This window comes from Pseudorca crassidens, chromosome 17 (genome assembly GCF_039906515.1).
Source record: "Pseudorca crassidens isolate mPseCra1 chromosome 17, mPseCra1.hap1, whole genome shotgun sequence".
NCBI lineage: Eukaryota > Metazoa > Chordata > Mammalia > Artiodactyla > Delphinidae > Pseudorca > Pseudorca crassidens.
The window spans coordinates 69,827,654-69,850,412 of NC_090312.1; positions in this window are offsets into that span (position 1 = coordinate 69,827,654).

The window sequence follows — 22,759 nt, forward strand, 5'->3', positions numbered from 1 at the left end:
GGTGAGAGAAGGCCCCCATGAAAGCAAGTAGGAGAGGCTGGGACACAATCTCTCCATAAACCCCATCCCCGGCACAGCAGCCCACAATTGTGGGAATTCGAAACCTGAAGTACCTCCCTGAGGACCAAAGGGTTTGAACCCCACAGTGGGCACCCCAACTTCTAAGACCTGAATCTAGCCTTGAAAACCAATGAGGCCTCTGCCCATGAGACCCACAGGCTATAACCATCTGAGAAACAGCTCTTAAAGGGCTCACGTGTAGACTTACCCACCAAAGGGCTCTGAGCAATGGCAGCCCAAGAACTGTCTCTCCAACTGTTACTCCAACTGTGGGATCCAGGATTCAGAGCCAGGTGATCAAGTGGCATTCCCTGGGCAGCAGCCCCTAAAATTTGGGCACCAGATGTGAAAACCAGGGTACCAGATGCATATAAAAGCTCCCCTCCAGAAGATATTTGCAAATCTTAAAGCATCAGTCTGAGAAGTAGACATCTGATTGAATGCACGTCTAGGGGTCTGCTGGCTGGTACCATTTTGGTGCTCTCGCTCTGCCACGCTCCAGAGCGCAGTGCTTGGCAGACTAATGCCCCCAGGGCACTGTACAGGTAGCCGATGGAAACTGGTCCCCAGTCTTTCTGTGAAAGAGGCCTTTAACTTGTCCAGAAGTTTTGGCCTGAGGGGCAGGCTTCTGGTTTGGCACTCATCTTGAGGCCTACAGAGATGCCCTCAGGAAACGGAGGACCGTGGACACAATCTTTCTGCCCTCTCCAGCTCGCCTCACTCCAGCTCACCAGTATCTTCCAGAAGAAGCTTATACTTGTCTGGTGCCCTGATTTTTATGGCTGCCACCAGGCGAACCTCTACATTGTCTGGCTCTGGAGACCAGTGGGGCTCCCTAGGACTGTAGCCTTAAGTTCCTAAATGGCTACCACCACCCCGCCCCCAGGCACAGTGAAAAGCAACAGACCAAGGAGCTCAGTCTTTCTATGAAAGAAGCCTATTATCTTATCATCATAGCTGCAGCCTGAGGGATAGGCTTCTAATTAAACACACATCTAAAGGCCGACTGTAATCCCTTCCAAAGATCTTGGAGAGGATGGATGGTATCTTTGTGCCCTCCCTCTGCTATGCTCCAGAGCACCAGTGTCTCCTAGAGGGGAGCTTTTATACACATCTGGTACCATGGTTTTTGCTGCTTCCACCCAGGGGATGCCCCTTGATCACTTGGCTCTGGTGGCCAGGTGGGCTTGTGTTCCTAGATCCCACAGGACGGTAACAACTGGAGAGTCAGTTCTTGGCTACCACCCCCAGTGCACTGCACAGACAGTAGACAGAAACAAAACCTCAGTCTTTCTGTAAATGAAGCCTACTTGCTTGTTCTAGAACTTCAATCTGAGGGGCAGATTTCAGGTTTGGCACACATCTAGAGGCTGATGGAGGTGCTCTCAGGAGACATAGGCCAGTGGACACCATCTTTGCATTCTCCCTCTGCCTCAGTACAACTTACCAGTATCTCCCAGAAAGGCACTTATACACTCATCTGGAGCCCAAATTTTTGCAGCTGTCACCTAAGGGACATTTCCAGATTGCCTGGCACTGGTGGCCAGTGGAGCTTACACCTGTGGTCCCACAGGACTATATATATTTGCATACTTTAAGAGCTGTCGCCTGAAGTTCAGGCTTCCAATCACTCTGAATCTCAGTGCTAAGATCTTCCCTTTCAGATCACTGATAGGTCTTGGAACACCCTCAACTACTGGGAGCCACTAAAAATAAAACAGGCCTCTTAGACAATGACAAAGGTTTGAGAGACAACTAACAGCTAGAGCAGGGTTGAATGATAAGATGTATCTCCTACACAAGGCTAACCCTTCAAGACTGGGAGAGGTGGCTGTTTCATCTGATGCATAGAAACCAATGCAGAGTCAAGCAAAATGAAGGAACAGAGGAATATATTCCACAAGATAAAACCTCAGGAAAAAACCTTAATGAAACAGAGGTTAGTAATTTCCCTGATAAAGAGTTGAAAATAATGGTCATAAACATCGGAAGAAGAATGGATGAACACAGTGAGAACTTTTAAAAAGAGGTAGAAAATATAAGAAAGTACCAGTGATAGAAGTCAAAGAGCTGAATAATATAATACTGAACTGAAAAATACACTAGAGTGGTTCAACAGCAGTCCAAATGAATCAGAAGAAACTACCAGTGAACTTGAAGACAGGGCAGTGGAAATCACCCAGTTAGAGCAGCAGAAAGAAAAAAGAATGAAAACAAAAAAAAGTGAAGATAGTTTAAGGGACTTAAAGGACAGCATCAAGCAGACTAACATTCACATAATAGGGGTACCAGAAAAGGAAAAGAGAGAGAGAGGGGCAGAAAACTTATTTGCAGAAATAATGGCTGAAAACTTCCCTAATCGGGGGAAGGAAACAGACATCCAGCTCCAGGAAGCCCAGAGAGTTTCACAGAGATGAACTCAAAGAGACCCACACCAAGACACATTATAATTAAAATGTCAAAAGTTTAAGACAGAATCTTAAAAACAGAAAGAAAAAAATAACTTGTTTCATACAAGGGAACCCCAAAAAGACTATCAGTAGAGTTTTCAGCAGAAACTTTACAGGCCAGAGAGAGTGGCACAACATATCAAAATGCTGAAAGAAAAAACTCCCAAACAAGAATAGTCTACACAGCAAATCTGTCATTCAGAATTGAAGGAGAGAGAGAGTTTCCAGATAAGCAAAAGCTAAAGAAATTCATTACCACTAAACTGGCCTTACAAGAAATGTTAAATGGACTTCTTTAAGCAGAAAAGAAAGGGTGCTAATTCACAACAAGAAAACCTATGAAAGTGTAAATCTCAATGGTAAAGTTAAATATATAGTAAAGTAATGAATTAGTCATTTATAAAGCTAATATGAAGGTTAAAAAACAAAAGTAGTAAAATAACTATAACTCCAATAATTAGCTAGGAATACACAAGATAAAAAAAGATGTAAAATATGACATCAAAAATATAAAATGAGGTAAGGGAGAGTAAAAATGAAAAGCCTTAGAACGTGTTCAAATTTGTTATCAACTTGAAATAGACTGTTGTAAATATAAGTTGTTACATGTAAGCCTCATGGTAACCACAAAGCAAAAACCTATATTAGATACACAAAAGATAAAGAGAAAAGAATCTAACCATACCACTAAAGGAAGTCACCAAATCATAAAAGAAAGAGAGAGAGAAGAAGAAAGGAAGAGAGAGGAACTACAAAACAGCCAGAAAACAACTAACAAAATGGCAATAAGCGCATCCCTATCAATAACTGCTTTAAATATAAATAGACTAAATTCTCCAGTCAAAAGATATAGGATGGTTGAATGGATTAAGAGAAAACAAGACCCATCTATACTCACTTCATATGTAAGGATACACATAGACTAAAAGTGCAGGGATGGAAAAAGATATTCCATACTAATGGAAACCAGAAGAAAGCTGGGATAGCTCTACTTATACCAGACAACTAGACTTTAAAACAAAGACTGTAATAAGAGACAAAGAAGGGCATTACATAATGATAAAGGGTCAATCCAATAAGAGAATATAACATTCGTACATATTTATGCACCCAACACAGGAGGACCTAAATATATAAAGTAAATATTAACAGACATAAAGAGAGAAAAAGATGGCAAAACAACAATAGTAGAGGATTTTAATACCCCACTTACATCAATGGATAGGTCACCCAGACAGAAAATCAGTAAGGAAACATTGGCCTTAAACAACATACTAGAGCAGATAGACTTAACAGATATACACAGAACATTTCACTCAAAAGAAACAGAATACACATTCTCCTCAAGTACACATGGAACACTGTCGAGGAGAGATCATATGTTAGGCACAAAACAAGCCTTAATAAATTTAAGACAACTGATATCATATCAGACATCTTCTCCAACCACAATGGTATAACACTCAAAATCAATTACAAGAAGAAACCTGGAAAATTCCTAAATATGTGGAGAAGAAACAAGCTACTGAACAACCAACGGACCAAAGCAGAAATCGAAAGATAAATTTTAAAAAACCTTGAGACGATGGAAAATAAAAATATATCAAAGTGGGACTTCCCTGGCAGTCCAGTGGTTAAGACTTTGCCTTCCAGTGCAGGGGGTGCAGGTTCAGTCCTTGGTCAGGGAGCTAGGATTCCACATGCCTTGGGGCCAAAAAGCCAAAACATAAAGCAGAAGCAATATTGTAACAAATTCAATAAAGGCTTTAAAAATGGTCCACATAAAAATATATATCAAAGCATATCAAATGCAGCAAAAGCAGTTCTAAGAGGAAAGTTCATAGTGATAAATGCCTACATCAAGAAAAATCTCAAGTAAGCAACCTAATTTTGCACTTCGAAGCACTAGAAAAACAAATGATGACCAAAGTTAGTAGAAGGAAGGTAAAAACAAAAATCAGAGCAGAAATAAATGAAATAGAAACTAAAAACACAAGAGAAAAGATGAATAAAACTAACAGCTGTTCTTTAAAAACAAACAAAACTGACAAAGCTTTAGCTAGACTCACCAAAAGAGAGAGAGAGAGAAAGATAGGACTCAAATAAATAAAATCAGAAATTAAAGAGTAGATGTTATGAGTTATGGTCAAGACAGCAGAGCAGGAAGACCCTAAGCTCACCTCCTCTCATGGGCACACCAAAATTACAACTATATACAGAACAACTATTGATGAGAAACACCAGAACATACCAGAAAAGACCTGCTACAACTAAAAATATAAAGAAGGAACCACAACAACACAAGTAGGAGGGGAGGAGATGCAGTACTGTCGAGAGCCATACCACTGGGTGGGAGACCCGCAAACAGGAGGAAAATTATAATTGCATAGTTTCTCACCAAGGAATGAGGAGTACAAGCTCCACATCAGGCTCCCCAGCCCAGGGTTCCTGCACCAGGAAGATAAGCCCCAAGAACACTACCACAAAGACACTGGTTCTGGCAACTGCTCTATTAGCATCCTCCCTCTAGCTTGTTAGCTGGGAGGACCTCCCCCACACCAGTCTGTCTGCACCAGTACTGGGACACCTCAGACCAACACAGGACCCAGCCAACACAACAGCAGGCCAATACCAGCCCCAGGACCACCTGCCTCGAGGCCATCAGTGGGCCAACACCAGCTCCAAGATACTCTGGACTCCTCAGCCAGCCAGCCTGGGACCCAGCTCCTCACCAGCAGGACAGCACAAGCTCTGGGACACCCCAGAGCCAACTGTGTCAGGAACCGGACCCACCCACGAGCAAATCAACACTAGAAAACAATCCTATTTACAACTGCAACAAAAAAAAAATTAAATATTTAGGAATAAATTTAATCAAGGAGGTGAAAGACCTGTACACTGAAAACTGTAAGACACTGATGAAAGAAAATGAAGATGATACAAAGAAATGGAAAGATATTCTATGCTCACTGACTGTAAGAATACTGTTAAAATGTCCATACTACCCAAAGCAATATACAGATTCAATGCAATCCCTATAAGAATTCCATTGACATTTTTTCACAGAAATAGAATAATTCCAAAACATTTGTATGGAAACACAAAAGATCCTGAATAGCCAAAGCAATCTTGAGATAGAAGAACAAAGCTGGAGGCATCATGCTCCCTGATTTAAAACTATATTACAAAGCTATAATAATCAAAACAATATGGTACTGGTGTTAAAAACACCATAGATCAATGGAACAGAATAGAGAACCCAGAAATGAACCCACACATATATGGGCAATTAATCTATAACAAAGGAGGCAAAAAATATACAATGGGGAAAAGACAGCCTCTTCAACAAGTGGTTTTGGGAAAACTGGACAGCCACATGCAAAACAATGAAATTGGACTACTACCGTATACCATACATGAAAAGTACCTCAAAATGGATTAAAGACTTGAATGTAAGAGCTGAAATGATAAAACTTCTAGAAGAAAACATAGGTGGTAAGCTTCTTGACATCAGTCTTGGCGATGATTTTTTGGATTTGGCATCAAAAGCTAAGACAACGAAATAAAAAATAACAAGGGGGACTACATCAAATTAAAAAGCTTCTGCACAGCAAAGGGAACCATCAACAAAATGAAAAGGCAATGTACTGGTGGGAGATAATAACTGCAAATTATATATCTAATAATGGGTTAATATCCAAAGTATGTAAAGAACTCACAACTCAATAGCAAAAAAAAAAAAAAAAATCTGATTTTTAAAACGAGCAGAGGGCTTCCCTGGTGGCACAGTGGTTGGGAATCTGCCTGCTAATGCAGGGGACATGGGTTCGAGCCCTGGTCTGGGAGGATCCCACATGCCGCAGAGCAACTGGGCCCGTGAGCCACAACTACTGAGCCTGCGCGTCTGGAGCCTGTGCTCCGCAACAAGAGAGGCCGCAATAGTGAGAGGCCCACGCACTGCGATGAAGAGTGGCCCCCGCTTGCCACAACTGAGGAAAGCCCTCGCACAGAAATGAAGACGCAACACAGCAAAAATAAATTAATTACTTTAAAAAAAAAAAAAAACGAGCAGAGAATCTGAATAGACATTTTTCCAAAGAAGACATACAGTTGGCCAACAGGTACAAGAAAAGGTTCTGAACATCACTAATCATCAGGGAAATATAAATCAAAACCACAATGAGATATCACCTTACACCTGTCAGAATGACTATCATCAAAAATGACAATAACAACAAGTGTTAGTGAGGATGTGGAGAAAAAGGAACCCCTGTACACTGTTTGTGGGAATTTAAATTGGTGCAGCTACTATGGAAAACAGTATGGAAGTTCCTCAAAAAATTAAAAATAGAATTACCACATGATCCAGCATTCAACTTCTGGGTATTTATTTGAAGAAAATAAAAAATACTAATTAGAAAAGCTATGCTCCTTATAGCATTATTTGCAATAGCCAAGACATGGAAACAACCTAAATGTCCATTAATGGGTGAATGGATAAAGAAAATATGGTATATATACACAATGGAATATTATTCAGCCATAAAAAGGAATGAAATTGTGTCATTTTCAACAATATGAATGTACCTTGAGGGCATTATGCTTTGTAAAATAAGTCAGAAAGAGAAAGACAAATACACTACAATTTTACTTATGTGTTGAATCCTCCACCCCCCCCGGACACCCCAAAAAGCTAAAAATACAACCAAACTCATAGATACAAATAATAGATTGTCAGTTGCCAGCAGCAGGGGTTCGGGGTGGGTGAGATAGGGGAAGGGATCAAAAGGTACAAATTTCCAGTTATAAAATAAATAAGTTATGGGGAGCAATGTAGAGCATGATGGCTCTATTTAATAATACTTTATCACACCTTTGAAAGATGCTAAGTGAGTAGTTCCTACAAGTTCTCATCACAAGAAAAATAAATTTGTAACTATGTGTGGTGTCGGATATCAACTAGACTTACTGTTGTGATCGCTTTGCAATATATACAAATATCGAATCATTATGTTTTACACCTAAAACTAATATACAGGGGCTTTCCTGGTGGCACAGTGGTGGAGAGCCCACCTGCCGATGCAGGGGACACGGGTTCGTGCCCCAGTCCTGGAAGATCCCACATGCCATGGAGCGGCTGGGCCCACTGAGCATGAGCATCCAGAGCCTGTGCTCCGCAACGGGAGAGGCCACAACAGTGAGAGGTCCGCGTACCGAAAAAACAAAAAACCTAATATACAGACATACCTTGTTTTATTGTATTTCATTTTATTGTGCCTCACAGATAATTGCATTTTTTTACAAACTGAAGTTTTGTGGCAGCCCTGCCTCAAACAAGTCTATTGACACCATTTTCTGAACAGCATTTGCTCACTTCATGTTTCTGTATCACATTTTGGTAATTCTTACAATAATTCTAACTTTTTTGCTATCATTATATTTGTTATGGTTATCTGTGATCAGTGATCTCTGATGTTACTATTGTAATTGCTTTGGGGTGCCACAAATCATGGCCATATAAGACAACAAACTTAATACATGTTATGTGTGTTCTGACTGCCCTATTGACTGGCCGTTCCCCCATCTCTCTCCCTCTCCTGGGGCCTCCCTATGCCCTGAGACATAACAATACTGAAATTAGGCCAATTTTTTCTTTTTTGAGAAATTAGGCCAATTTATAACTGTACAATAGCCTCTAAGTGTTCAAATAAAAGGATGAGTCATGTCTCTCACTTTAAATCAAAAGCTAGAAATGATTAAACTTCGTGAGGAAGGCATATTGAAAGCCAAGACATGTGGGATCTTGCCGGACCGGGGCACGAACCCATGTCCCCTGCATCGGAAGGCGGACTCTCAACCACTGTGCCACCAGGGAAGCCTCAGGAAAAATTCTTGAAGAAAATTAAAAGTGTGACTTCAGTGAACACCCAAATAAGAAAGCGAAACAGCCTTATTGCTGATATGGAGCAAGTTTTAGTGGTCTGGATAGAAGATCAAACCAGCTACAACATTCCCTCAAGCCAAAGTCTAATCCAGAGCAAGGCCCTAACTCTCTTCCATTCTATAAAAGCTTAAAGAGGTGAGAAAGCTGCAAAAGAAAAGTTTACAGATAGCAGAGGTTTGTTCATGAGGTTTAAGGAAAGAAACCATCTCCAAAACATAAAAGTATAAGGTGAAGCAGCAAGTGCTGATGTAGAAGCTGCAGTGAGGTAACCAGAAGATACTTAGCTAAGATATTTAGCTAAGATAATCTATGAAGGTGGCCACTCTGCGCAACAGATTTTCAATGTAGGTAGAACAAGACTTATTTTGGAAGAACATGCCATCTAGGACTTTCATAGCTAGAGAGGAGAAGTCGATGCTTCAGAGCTTCGAAGGACAGGCTGACTCTCTTGTTACGGGCTAATGCAGCTGGTGACTTGAAGTTAAAGCCAATGCTCACTTACCATTCCAAAAATCCTAAGGCCCTTAAGAATTATGCTCAATCTACTCTGCCTGTGCTCTATAAATGCAACAACAAAGCCTGGATGACAGCACATCTGTTTACAACATGGTTACTGAATATTTTAAGCTCACTGTTGAGACTCACTGCTCAGAAAAAAGATTCCTTTCAAAGTATTACTGCTCATTGACAATGTACATTTCTAATAGAAATGTACAAGATTCATGTTTTTTCATGCCTGATAACACAACATCCATTCTGCAGCTCATGGACCAAGGAGTAATTCTGACTTTTAAGTCTTATTGTTTAAGAAATACATTTCTGACTTTTAAGTCTTATTGTTTAAGAGATGCATTTTGTAAGGTTATAGCTTCCATAGATAGTGATTCCTCTGATGGATCTGGGCAAAGTAAACTGAAAACCTTCTGGAAAGGATTCACCATTCTAGACGCCAAAAAGAACATTTGTGATTCATAAGAAGAGGTCAAAATATCAAGATTAACTGGAGTTTGGAAGAAGCTGATTCCCACTCTCATGGATGACTTTGAGGGGTTCAAGACTTCAGCAGAGGAAGCAACTGCAGATGTCGCAGAAATAGCAAGAGAACTAGAATTAGAAGTGGAGTCTGAAGATGTGACTGAATTGCTGCCACCTCATGATAAAGCTTTAACAAATGAGGGGTTGCTTCTTCTGGCTGAGCAAAGGAAGTGGTTGCTTGAGATGAAATCTACTGGTGAAGATGCTGTGAAGATTGTTGAAATGACAACAAGGGATGTAGAATAGGACATAAACTTAGTTGATAAAGCAGCTGCAGGGTTTGAGGGGATGGACTCCAATTCTGAAAGAAGTTCTGTTGTGGGTAAAATACCATCAAACAGCACTGCAGGCTACAATCTTTCCTGAAAGGATGAGTCAATCGATGGGGCAAACTTCATCATTATTTTAAGATGTCGCCACAGCCACCCTAACCTTCAGTAACCACCACCTTGATCAGTCAGCAGCCATCAACATGGAGGCAAGACCCTCCCCTAGCAAAAAGCTTATGACTTGAGGACTCAGACGATGGTTAGCATTTTTTAGCAGTAAAGTATTTTTAAATTACGGTATGTACACTGTCTTTTTTAGACATAATGCTATTGCACATTTAAGACTATTGTCTAGTGTACACATAACTTTTATATGCACTGGGAAACCAAAAAGTTCACGTGACTCGCTTTATTGTGATATTTACTTTATTGCAGTGGTCTGAAACCAAACCCGCAATATCTTTGAGGTCTGCTTGTAATGTGTCAATTATACCTCAATAAAAGAAAAAAATGAATGCTTAATGACAAATATAGAGGTACTAGGAATTATACTTAAATGTGCCTGTAAGCTGGGGACTTCTGCCTCTGTGCTGTAAGAGAAACTTCTACCCCCAAATCACACTTACCATACTTTGTTAGTGTGGTTTGGGTTTGATCGTCTGAAGTCCACTCTAACCCCTCAATCCTATGAGGGCAAGCATCATGTCTGTTTTGGCCATTGCATCTCCAACACATAGGACATGTTAGAATTGATTTTTAAAAATTGAAGTACATCTATGCAATGAAATGCTGTGCAACCATTAAACAAATTATATAGGGCTATACCTACAGTCATAGAAAGCTGTCCACAATATATTGTCTCATCAAGAAAAAGAAAAGTCAAGATACAGACAGCACACACTGTAAAAGACAGAGACTAATATATACCGATATATACAGTGGTAATCTCTGAGTGGTGGAATTTTGAAGCATTCTAACTTCTTGATAATGTCTTTATTTTCTGAAGTTTCCAATGAGAAAATAATATAGCTAAAATAATTTCAAAGCTTTTTAAATTTTAAAATAAAAATTTCCCTATTTTCTAATCACTACATTTGGCAAGATTTGGCTCAAACACCGTGTACTCAGCAAAGAGAGAATTTCTCCCCTGAAGCTGAGTGTTTTGAGGGCCATGCCCAATCCAAGGGGTGAAGTTTTCTGATTTTCCATGATCTCTACTTTCTCCTCTGCCTGCCCAGTCTGTGGGGTAGAGGAACACTGGGTCACGCAGGCAGGTCAGCCCCCTGCCACTGCAGCCTTGGCTTGAACCTCTCCTTCCACCACCAATACCATTTCCCGGTTCACAATGTATTCAGTGACTATAAGTGCATAGACCCTGAACATCTGTGCACGATGTATTCAGTGACCATAAGTGCGTAGACCCTGAACATCTATGCTAGACCCTGGATTAGAAGGAAAGCCTGGGGGATTGGCTGGCAAAGAGTCTATGCCCTCAAGGATATTTCAGGCTCTCTGGGAGACAAAACCCACGTGCACAAGCACACACACACACAAACAATCCCACTTCCTCGCACTCTTCCAGTTATTGGGAGCTACTCCTAGAAGCCAGTGTGCCCAAGTGGCAGTAGACAGTGTGGACTGCTATGCCTCTTTCCAGCTTATTTCACTGCGTTTTAGTATTTCCAATGACCAAAGTACATGCTCATGGTAGAAATTCTGAAAAGTCCACAAAAACATAAAGAAACAATAAACCCATGCATGATTTTTCCATCTCAGGAATGACCACTGTTAATAGTTCAACAAGTTACTTTTAAACTTTTATTCTGCTTTTATTCTTACATAGTTGAGATCAAACTGCATATTCAACTTTTTATGCTGTTTTTCCTGACAGTTTATGATTACTATTTACCCATGTCATTAAGCACTTCCTAAAAGCCTTTGTTTAGGGCAGCATGATGGTTCATTATTTGAGCACGTACTATTTGTCCAACACTGTACTGAGCACTGTAGCAGCTGTAAGAACTAACACTGGGGAGTGTTAGCTACTTTTCTAAGAGCTGGACAAGGGGATTATTGCATTTGATCCTTACAACTTTGAGTACTATTACTAATTCCATTGTTCAGAATTTTTTTAAAAAAAGCCTCAGGGGATGGAGCGCAGGGAGAGGACTGGGGTTGGCGGCTTGAACATAGCCTGAAGGGGTTAGTGCGCCACGGCTAGCCGGGAGGGAGTCCGGGGAAAAGTCTGCACCTGCCGAAGAGGCAAGAGACTTTTTCTTCCCTCTTTGTTTCCTGGTGCGCGAGGAGAGGGGTTTAAGAGAGCTGCTTAAAGGAACTCCAGAGACGGGCGCAGCCGCGGCTAAAAGCGCGGACCCCAGAGACGGGCGCGAGCCGTGGCTAAAAGCACGGACCCCAGAGACGGGCGGGAGACGCTAAGGCTGCTGCTGCCGCCGCCACCAAGGGGCCTGTGTGCGAGCACAGGTCACTCTCCACACGCCTCTTCCGCGGAGCCTGTGCAGCCCGCCACTGCCAGGTTCCCGGGATCCAGGGACAACTTCCCCGGGAGAACACACGGCGGGCCTCAGGCTGGTGCAACGTCACGCTGGCCTCGGCCGCCGCAGGCCCGCCCCGCACTCCGTGCCCCTCCCTCCCCCACGGCCTGAGTGCGCCAGAGCCCCCGAATCAGCGGCTCCTTTAACCCCGTCCTGTCTGAGCAAAAAACAGACGCCCTCCAGGGACCTACACGCAGAGGCGGGGCCAAATCCAAAGCTGAGCCCCGGGAGCTGTGAGAACAAAGAAGAGAAAGGGAAATCTCTCCCAGCAGCCTCAGGAGCAGCGGATTAAAGCTCCACAACCAACCTGATGTACCTGCATCTGTGGAATACATGAATAGACAACGAATGATCCCAAATTGAGGAGGTGGACTTTAGGAGCAAGATCTATGATTTTTTCCCTTTTCCTCTTTTTGTGAGTGTGTATGTGTATGCTTCTGTGTGAGATCTTGTCTGTATAGTCTTGCTTCCACCATTTGTCCTAGGGTTCTATCCGTCCATGGTTTTTTAAAAATTTTTTCTTATTAATTTTAATATATTTATTATACTTTACCTTTGTTCTTTCTTTCTTTCTTTCCTTCCTTCCTTCCCTCCTTTAGACAACGAATCATCCCAAATTGAGGAGGTGGTCTCTGAGAGCAAGATTTATGATTTTTCCCCCTTTACCTCTTTTTGTGAGGGTGTATGTGTATGCTTCTGTGTAAGATTTTGTCTGTATAGCTTTGCTTCCAACATTTGTCCTAAGGTTCTATCCGTCCCTTTTTTTTTCTAAATAAGTATTTTTTAATTCAATAACTTTATTATACTTTATTTTATTTTTACTGTATCTTCTTTCTTTCTGTCTTTTTTCCTTCTTTCCCTCCTTCCTTCCTTCCTCCCTCCCTCCCTCCCTCCTTTCTTTCCTTCTTGCCTTCTTTCCTTCTTTCTTTCTTTCTTCCTTCCTTCCTTCCCTCCTTTCCTTCTTTCTTTCCTCATACTTCTACTAATTCTCTCTACTTTTTCTCCCTTTTATTCTGAGCCGTGTGGATGAAAGGCTCTTGGTGCTCCAGCCAGGAGTCAGGGCTCTGCCTCTGAGGTAGGAGAGCCAACTTCAGGACACTGGTCAACAAGAGACCTCCCAGCTCCACATAATATCAAACGGCGAAAATCTCCCAGAGACCTCCATCTTAACACCAGCACCCAGCTTCACTCAACGACCAGCAAGCTACAGTGCTGGACAACCTATGCCAAACAACTAGCAAAACAGGAACACAACCCCACCCATTAGCAGAGAGGCTGCCTAAAATCATAATAAGGCCACAGACACCCCAAAACACACCACCAGATGTGAACCTGCCCACTAGAGAGACAAGATCCAGCCTCATCCACCACAACACAGGCACTAGTCCCCTCCACCAGGAAGCCTACACAACCCACTGAACCAACCTTAGCCACTGGAGACAGACATCAAAAACAGCAGGAACTACGAACCTGCAGCCTGCAAAAAGGAGACCCCAAACACAGGAAGATAAGCAAAATGAGAAGACAGAAAAACACACAGCAGATAAAGGAGCAAGGTAAAAATGCACCAGACCTAACAAATGAAGAGGAAACAGGCAGTCTACCTGAAAAAGAGTTCAGAATAATGATAGTAAGGATGATCCAAAATCTTGGAAATAGAATGGACAAAATGCAAGAAACAGTTAACAAGGACCTAGAAGAAATAAAGATGAAACAAGCAACGATGAACAACACAATAAATGAAATTAAAAGTACTCTAGATGGGATCAATAGCAGAATAACTGAGGCAGAAGAATGGATAAGTGACCTGGAAGATAAAATAGTGGAAATAACTACTTCAGAGCAGAATAAAGGAAAAAGAATGAAAAGAACTGAGGACAGTCTCAGAGACCTCTGGGACAACATTAAATGCACCAACATTCGAATTATAAGGGTTCCAGAAGAAGAAGAGAAAAAGAAAGGGACTGAGAAAATATCTGAAGAGATTATAGTTGAAAACTTCCCTAATATGGGAAAGGAAATAGTTAGTCAAGTCCAGGAAGCACAGAGAGTCCCATACAGGAAAAATCCAAGGAGAAATACGCCAAGACACATATTAATCAAACTGTCAAAAATTAAATACGAAGAAAGCATATTAAAAGCAGCAAGGGAAAAACAACAAATAACACACAAGGGGATCCCCATAAGGTTAATAGCTGATCTCTCAGCAGAAACCCTACAAGCCAGAAGGGAGTGGCAGGACATATTGAAAGTGATGAAGGAGAAAAACCTGCAACCAAGACTACTCTACCCAGCAAGGATCTCATTCAGATTTGATGCAGAAATTAAAACCTTTACAGACAAGCAAAAGCTGAGAGAGTTCAGCACCACCAAACCAGCTTTACAACAAATGCTAAAGGAACTTCTCTAGACAAGAAACACAAGAGAAGGAAAAGACCTATAACGAACTCAAAACAATTTAGAAAATGGGAATAGGAACATACATATCGATAATTACCTTAAATGTAAATGGACTAAATGCTCCCACCAAAAGACACAGATTGGCTGAAGGGACACAAAAACAAGACCCTTATATATGCTGTCTACAAGAGACCCACTTCAGACATAGAGACACATACAGACTGAAAGTAAGGGGATGGAAAAAGATATTCCATGCAAATGGAAACCGAAAGAAAGCTGGAGTAGCAATTCTCATATCAGACAAAATAGACTTTAAAATAAGGACTATTAAAAGAGACAAAGAAGGACACTACATAATGATCAAGGGATCGATCCAAGAAGAAGATATAACAATTGTAAATATTTATGTACCCAACATAGGAGCACCTCAATACATAAGGCAAATACTAACAGCCATAAAAGGGGAAATTGACAGTAACACATTCATAGTAGGGGACTTTAACACCCCACTTTCACCCATGGACAGATCATCCAAAATGAAAATAAATAAGGAAACACAAGCTTTAAATGATACATTAAACAAGATGGACTTAATTGATATTTATAGGTCATTCCATCCAAAAACAGCAGAATACACATTTTTCTCAAGTGCTCATGGAACATTCTCCAGGATAGATCATATCTTGGGTCACAAATCAAGCCTTGGTAAATTTAAGAAAATTGAAATTGTATCAAGTATCTTTTCTGACCACAACGCCATGAGACTAGATATCAATTATAGGAAAACGTGTAAAAAATACAAACACATGGAGGCTAAACAATACACTACTTAATAATGAAGTGATCACTGAAGAAATCAAAGAGGAAATTAAAAAATACCTAGAAACAAATGACAATGGAGACAACGACCCAAAACCTATGGGATGCAGCAAAAGCAGTTCTAAGGGGGAAGTTTATAGCAATACAAGCCCACCTTAAGAAGCAGGAAACATCTCGAATAAACAACCTAACCTTGCACCTCAAGCAATTAGAGAAAGAAGAACAAAAAAACCCCAAAGCTAGCAGAAGGAAAGAAATCATAAAAATCAGATCAGAAATAAATGAAAAAGAAATGAAGGAAACAATAGCAAAGATCAATAAAACTAAAAGATGGTTCTTTGAGAAGATAAACAAAATAGATAAACCACTAGCCAGACTCATCAAGAAAAAAAGGGAGAAGACTCAAATCAATAGAATTAGAAATGAAAAAGGAGAAGTAACAACTGACACTGCAGAAATAAAAAAGATCATGAGAGATTACTACAAGCAACTCTATGCCAATAAAATGGACAATCTGGAAGAAATGGACAAATTCTTAGAAATGCACAACCTGCCAAGACTGAATCAGGAAGAAATAGAAAATATGAACAGACCAATCACAAGCACTGAAATTGAAACTGTGATTTAAAATCTTCCAACAAACAAAAGCCCAGGACCAGATGGCTTCACAGGCGAATTCTATCAAACATTTAGAGAAGAGCTAACACCTATCCTTCTCAAACTCTTCCAAAATATAGCAGGGGGAGGAACACTCCCAAATTCCTTCTACGAGGCCACCATCACCTTGATACCAAAACCAGACAAGGATGTCACAAAGAAAGAAAACTACAGGCCAATATCACTGATGAACATAGATGCAAAAATCCTCAACAAAATACTAGCAAACAGAATCCAACAGCACATTAAAAGGATCATACACCATGATCAAGTGGGGTTTATTCCAGGAATGCAAGGATTCTTCAATATATGCAAATCTATCAATGTGATAAACCATATAAACAAATTGAAGGAGAAAAACCATATGATCATCTGAATAGATGCAGAGAAAGCTTTTGACAAAATTCAACACCCATTTATGATAACAACCCTGCAGAAAGTAGGCATAGAGGGAACTTTCCTCAACACAATAAAGGCCATATATGACAAGCCCACAGCCAACATCATCCTCAATGGTGAAAAACTGAAAGCATTTCCACTAAGATCAGGAACAAGACAAGGTTGCCCACTCTCACCACTATTATTCAACATAGTTTTGGAAGTTTTAGCCACAGCAATCAGAGAAGAAAAAGAAATAAAAGGAATCCAAATCAGAAAAGAAGAAGTAAAGCTGTCACTGTTTGCAGATGACATGATCCTATACGTAGAGAATCCTAAAGATGCTACCAGAAAACTACTAGAGCTAATCAATGAATTTGGTAAAGTAGCAGGATACAAAATTAATGCACAGAAATCTCTGGCATTCCTATACACTAATGATGAAAAATCTGAAAGTGAAATCAAGAAAACACTCCCATTTACCATTTCAACAAAAAGAATAAAATACCTAGGAATAAACCTACCTAAGGAGACAAAAGACCTGTATGCAGAAAATTATAAGACACTGATGAAAGAAATTAAAGATGATACAAATAGATGGAGAGATATACCATGTTCTTGGATTGGAAAAATCAACATTGTGAAAATGACTCTACTACCCAAAGCAATCTATAGATTCAATGCAATCCCTATCAAACTACCAATGGCATTTTTCACAACTAGAACAAAAAATTTCGCAATTTGTATGGAAACACAAAAGACCCTGAATAGCCGAAGCAATCTTGAGAACGATAAAAGGAGCTTGAGAAATCAGGCTCCCTGACTTCAGACTATACTACAAAGCTACAGTAATCAAGATAGTATGATACTAGCACAAAAACAGATAGCTCAATGGAACAGGATAGAAAACCCAGAGATAAACCCACGCACATATGGACACCTTTTCTTTGATAAAGATGGCAGCAATGTACAGTGGAGAAAGGACAGCCTCTTCAATAAGTGGTGCTGGGAAAACTGGACAGGTACATGTAAAAGTATGTGATTAGATCACTCCCTAACACCATACACAAAAATAAGCTCAAAATGGATTAAAGACCTAAATGTAAGGCCAGAAACTATCAAACTCTTAGAGGAAAACATAGGCAGAACACTCTATGACACAAATCACAGCAGGAGCCTTTCTGACCCACCTCCTAGATTAATGGAAACAAAAACAAAAATAAACAAATGGGACCTAATGAAACTTAAAAGCTTTTGCACAGCAAAGGAAACCATAAACAAGACCAAAAGACAACCCTCAGAATGGGAGAAAATATTTGCAAATGAAGCAACTGACAAAGGATTAATCTCCAAAATTTACAAGCAGCTCATGCAGCTCAATAACAAAAAAACAAACAACCCAATCCAAAAATGGGCAGAAGACCTAAATAGACATTTCTCCAAAGAAGATATACAGATTGCCAACAAACACATGAAAGAATGCTCAACATCATTAATCATTAGAGAAATGCAAATCAAAACTACAATGCGATATCATCTCACACCAGTCAGAATGGCCATCATCAAAAAATCCACAAACAATAAATGCTGGAGAGGGTGTGGAGAAAAGGGAACACTCTTGCACTGCTGGTGGGAATGTGAATTGGTTCAGCCACTATGGAGAACAGTATGGAGGTTCCTTAAAAAACTACAAATAGAACTACCATATGACCCAGCAACCCCACTACTGGGCATATACCCTGAGAAAACCAAAATTCAAAAAGAGTCATGTACCAAAATGTTCATTGCAGCTCTATTTACAATAGCCTGGAGATGGAAACAACCTAAGTGCCCATCATCAGATGAATGGATAAAGAAGATGTGGCACATATATACAATGTAATATTACTCAGCCATAAAAAGAAACGAAATTGAGTTATTTGTAATGAGGTGGATAGACCTAGAGTCTGTCATACAGAGTGAAGTAAGTCAGAAAGAAAAAGACAAATACCGTATGCTAACACATATATATGGAATTTAAGGAAAAAAATGTCATGAAGAACCTAGGGGTAAGACAGGAATAAAGACGCAGACCTACTGGAGAACGGACTTGAGGATATGGGGAGGGGGAAGGGTGAGCTGTGACAGGGCGAGAGAGAGTCATGGACATATACACACTAACAAACGTAAGGTAGATAGCTAGTGGGAAGCAGCCGCATGGCACAGGGATATTGGCTCGGTGCTTTGTGACAGCCTGGAGGAGTGGGATAGGGAGGGTGGGAGGGAGGGAGACGCAAGAGGGAAGAGATATGGGAACATATGTATATGTATAACTGATTCACTTTGTTATAAAGCAGAAACTAACACACCACTGTAAAGCAATTATACCCCAATAAAGATGTTAAAAAAAAAAAAAGCCTCAGTTACAGAAATGTAAAGCATTTGCCCAAAGTCACAGAGGTGGTAAAAGATAGAACTAGGATATGAACCTATAACACATGACTTCAAATCCTACCCAACTTCACTACTGTCTTATGTCGCCTCCCACTTGCCCCAAATGGATAGGAGTGGCTGATAGTAAGCTCTGTGCCAGACACCAGCATTGATTAATTACATGCATTAATTTATCTAATTCCCACCATTCTTCCATGATTGTCATCTTTTTACAGATGAGAAAGCTGAGACCTAGAGAGGGTAGGCAATGTGCTTAAAATCACACAGGTAGGGAGTGGTGGTCTTGGGTTTGAGCCCAGCTCTCTGACTCTAGCCCCCAACTTGACTGCTCTTCTCTACTGGAACATAAAACACAGTCTCATTGCCACATCCAATGTCATGAAGTTTTTCCCTCTGCTTTCTTCTAAGAGTTTTATAGTCTTAGCTTTAATGTTTTGATCCACTTTGAGTTAATTTTTGTGTATGGTGGGAGGTAAGGGTCCAGCTTCATTCTTTTGCATGTGGATATCCAGGTTCTCCAGTCCATTTGTTGAAAAGACTGCCCTTTCTCCACCGAATGGTCTTGACACCCTTGTTGAAAATCATTTGACTATATATGTGAGGGTTCATTTCTGGGCTCTCTATTCTATTCCATTTGTCTATACTTTTGTCTTTATGCCAGTACCATGTTGTTTTGATTAATTTAGGTTTGTATTAAGTTTTGAAATCAGGAAGTGTAAGACCTCCAACTTTATTCTTTTTGTCCCCAAGATTTCTGGGGGCTATTTGGTATCCCCTGAGATTCCATATGAATTTTAGGATAGATTTTTCTATTTCTGCAAAAAAAAAAAGTAATTGGGATTTTGAAACCGTCCACAACAAAAACACGTAAATCAATGACTGTAGTAAAACGCTGTGAGTGTTGGGAACCACTAATCTTCCCCACTAAACTGTGAGCATTTCAAGGGTAATCATTTCATATGTATCCTCCTCAGCATATATTACTGAATCATGGGCTGGGCAGCACTCGATGCCTCTGAATGAATCAGGATTACAGAGCATCAAATACTTATTTCCTTGTCTGACAAAAAATCAAGATATTTTAAGAACTGAACAGAACAAACTGCAAATAAACAGATATCTTCTTTATGATCAGACTTCAAATTTCTACATAAAGTAAAACAAAATTGAGCGCTGGCTGGCACAAACACGTCATAATTTCCATGATCATATAAGAGCTTCGAGGGGTGCAAAGTAAAGTGTATGGGGCATTTTTCTATAGTTTAAAACAAGTAGAACCTCTCCCCACCCCCGAGCCAGCTGTAGTTTAATAAAACCTAAAGGTGATATATAGAGATATCTATATCTATCTATCTCTCCTGACCATGAAGGGTAAGTGGTTTATTATTTCAGAGACTATTATTACTGGCTGCATGCTCATTGTAGATGCTCAGGATTGGATGTGCTTTATTCTGTTTATAGCATTAGTACTGTTTTTTAAGTTTAAATAAACTAAACAGATTGAAGAATTGAAGTTTGCATAGTAATGTTGTTATATAATATAAAAGGTATGAAACATAAACTTCTTCCTTCCTTCTGTGGAGTCTAATGAAACTGCCAGTTATTTATTTTAGCACAAGAAACTCTTGGCCTGCAGAGCACAGGAAAGACAGAAGAAACGCTTGCTTTGATGCTTCTAGAATTAACCCAAGAGGCCTTGTAAACCAAGATAGCAAAACTGCCCTTACACTGCCAGACCAGGCACTGTCTCCTCTGTGCCCCCTTTTCTTAGCAAACAAAATTCCAAGAGCTCATGAAGAAATAGTCCAGCAGTGGTGATGTGTGGGGAGAGAATTCACTTTTATCTAGGCCAGGAGGGCTCCAACTTTTATGGAACACAGACCTCTTTGAAATCTGATGAAACATTTGAACCGTGATTCCCCCACCCAAACCCAAATGTAAACATACTTGCAAAATTTTACATATGATTTCAGGGGGTTCACAGACTAGAACTTCTGGTCTACTGAATGCCAACTTTGTATTACATACTGTGCTAGGTGAATTAATACAACGTCATATACATTAATCTGGCAAGTGATGATGTTTGGGTCCAAGGGTTAAAGGGAAGTGTTACAGAGTAACAACTTTGCTGGTTTATTTTAATTGATTTGCCAGGAAAAGAGCTCCAGAGGTTGAAGAGCTGGGCATAGTAAAAAGACCTGCTAAGTCACTGTCTGGTAAAGAAGGTGGACTTGTCCAATGAGAAGTCTGGCCTTTGCCCTCAGGCTCTGGGAGGGAATCACTGTCGTACCTGATAGGAGGGTCTTTGCTTAGGGAGAAAGCTGGCCACACCAGATGTTAGGGTAGGGCCAGCCATATACAATAGTCTGAGGTGGGACCTGGCCACCTGAAAGAGACCAAACACGTACTTTTGAGTGAAGGCTTTAGATCATGCAGTTGACCTGGAGACTGAGATCAATGACCTGGGCAATCAATCAATCATATCTATGTAATGAAGCCCCAGTAAAAGCGCTGGACACTGAAGTTTAGGTGAACCTCCCTGGTTGGCAATATTCCATGTATACTGTCACATGTTGATGCCCAAGGGTAACACGTCCTTGAGGATGATGGAAGCTTTGTGTTTGGACGTTCCCAGACTCTGCTCCATGCACCTCTTCCTTTGACTAATTCTGGTCTGTATCCTTTGCCCATAATAAACCACAGCTGTGAGTATAATACCTTTCAGTGAGTTCCATGAGTTCTTCTATCAAATTATCAAACTTGAAGGTGATTGAAGGACGTGCCCCCCAAACTTGCTGTTGGTGTCAGAAGTGAGACTGTGCCCTCCAACTTTGTTGTTAGATCGTAACTCCTCGCAGCGTCTTGGGCAGACTTGGCAGTCTGGAGGACTGCGCCCTAATCTCACCGTTTGGCTAACTCTGTGTAGCCACTTTCAAGCAGCGCTCAATCAGCTCCCCCAGGGTCTGCCGGTAAGTAGTCAGAGGATTTCTAGACCCTCTGTCCTGGGGCAAGCCTAGCCATGGGAAGCCCCCTGACTCCTGATGTGGAGCAGTGGGGAGGGACCCATGAACACTCAAATCAAGGTAAGTCAATACCTTAGTTAACTTTTCTCATGGTAGAGTCACTCTTTTAACCTCTCACACCCAAGTTCACCCCAACAAGACTGGAAGGAAACTTAGCAAAAATGGACTCTCGGGTGCAGCAGAGACCTCAGTTTTGCTCTCTAGAACTGCTTATAACAGTCTCTGTTTCTAAGACCAAGGAAATACCTTCCTAGGTAGGCACCATAAGTACCAACAACTGATCCATACAGAGGTTTCCCCAAAAACATTTGGTTCTGAGCTTATACTGACTTGAGATCTTAAAAGAGCACATGACATTCACGACTAAACTGAGCTGGCTTTTTTTAATAGGTACTTCCATGTTTATTACCTATTGAAGAAGAAACCCAGGAGACAAACAGTTAGTCAACAAGATAAGCAAATGAAATAAGCTAGAAAGATGCCTTAGAATGGTGGAGAGGCAGGTAATCGTCCAACTATTTCCAACCCTTTTCTTTCATCCCTTCTCCCAAACTAGCATGAGACTCAAATCTAGAGATTAAGTGGAAATCAATACCACTCTGCTCCCAAAGTGCGCTGAGGAATCACAGATTCATTAATAAACGTGCACCGAATACTTTATGGGCTTGAAGTACTTTGTTAGGTGTTCTGAGGTGGGTGGGAGCTTTGGTTCAAGACTTTTTAAGATAAGACCCTGCTC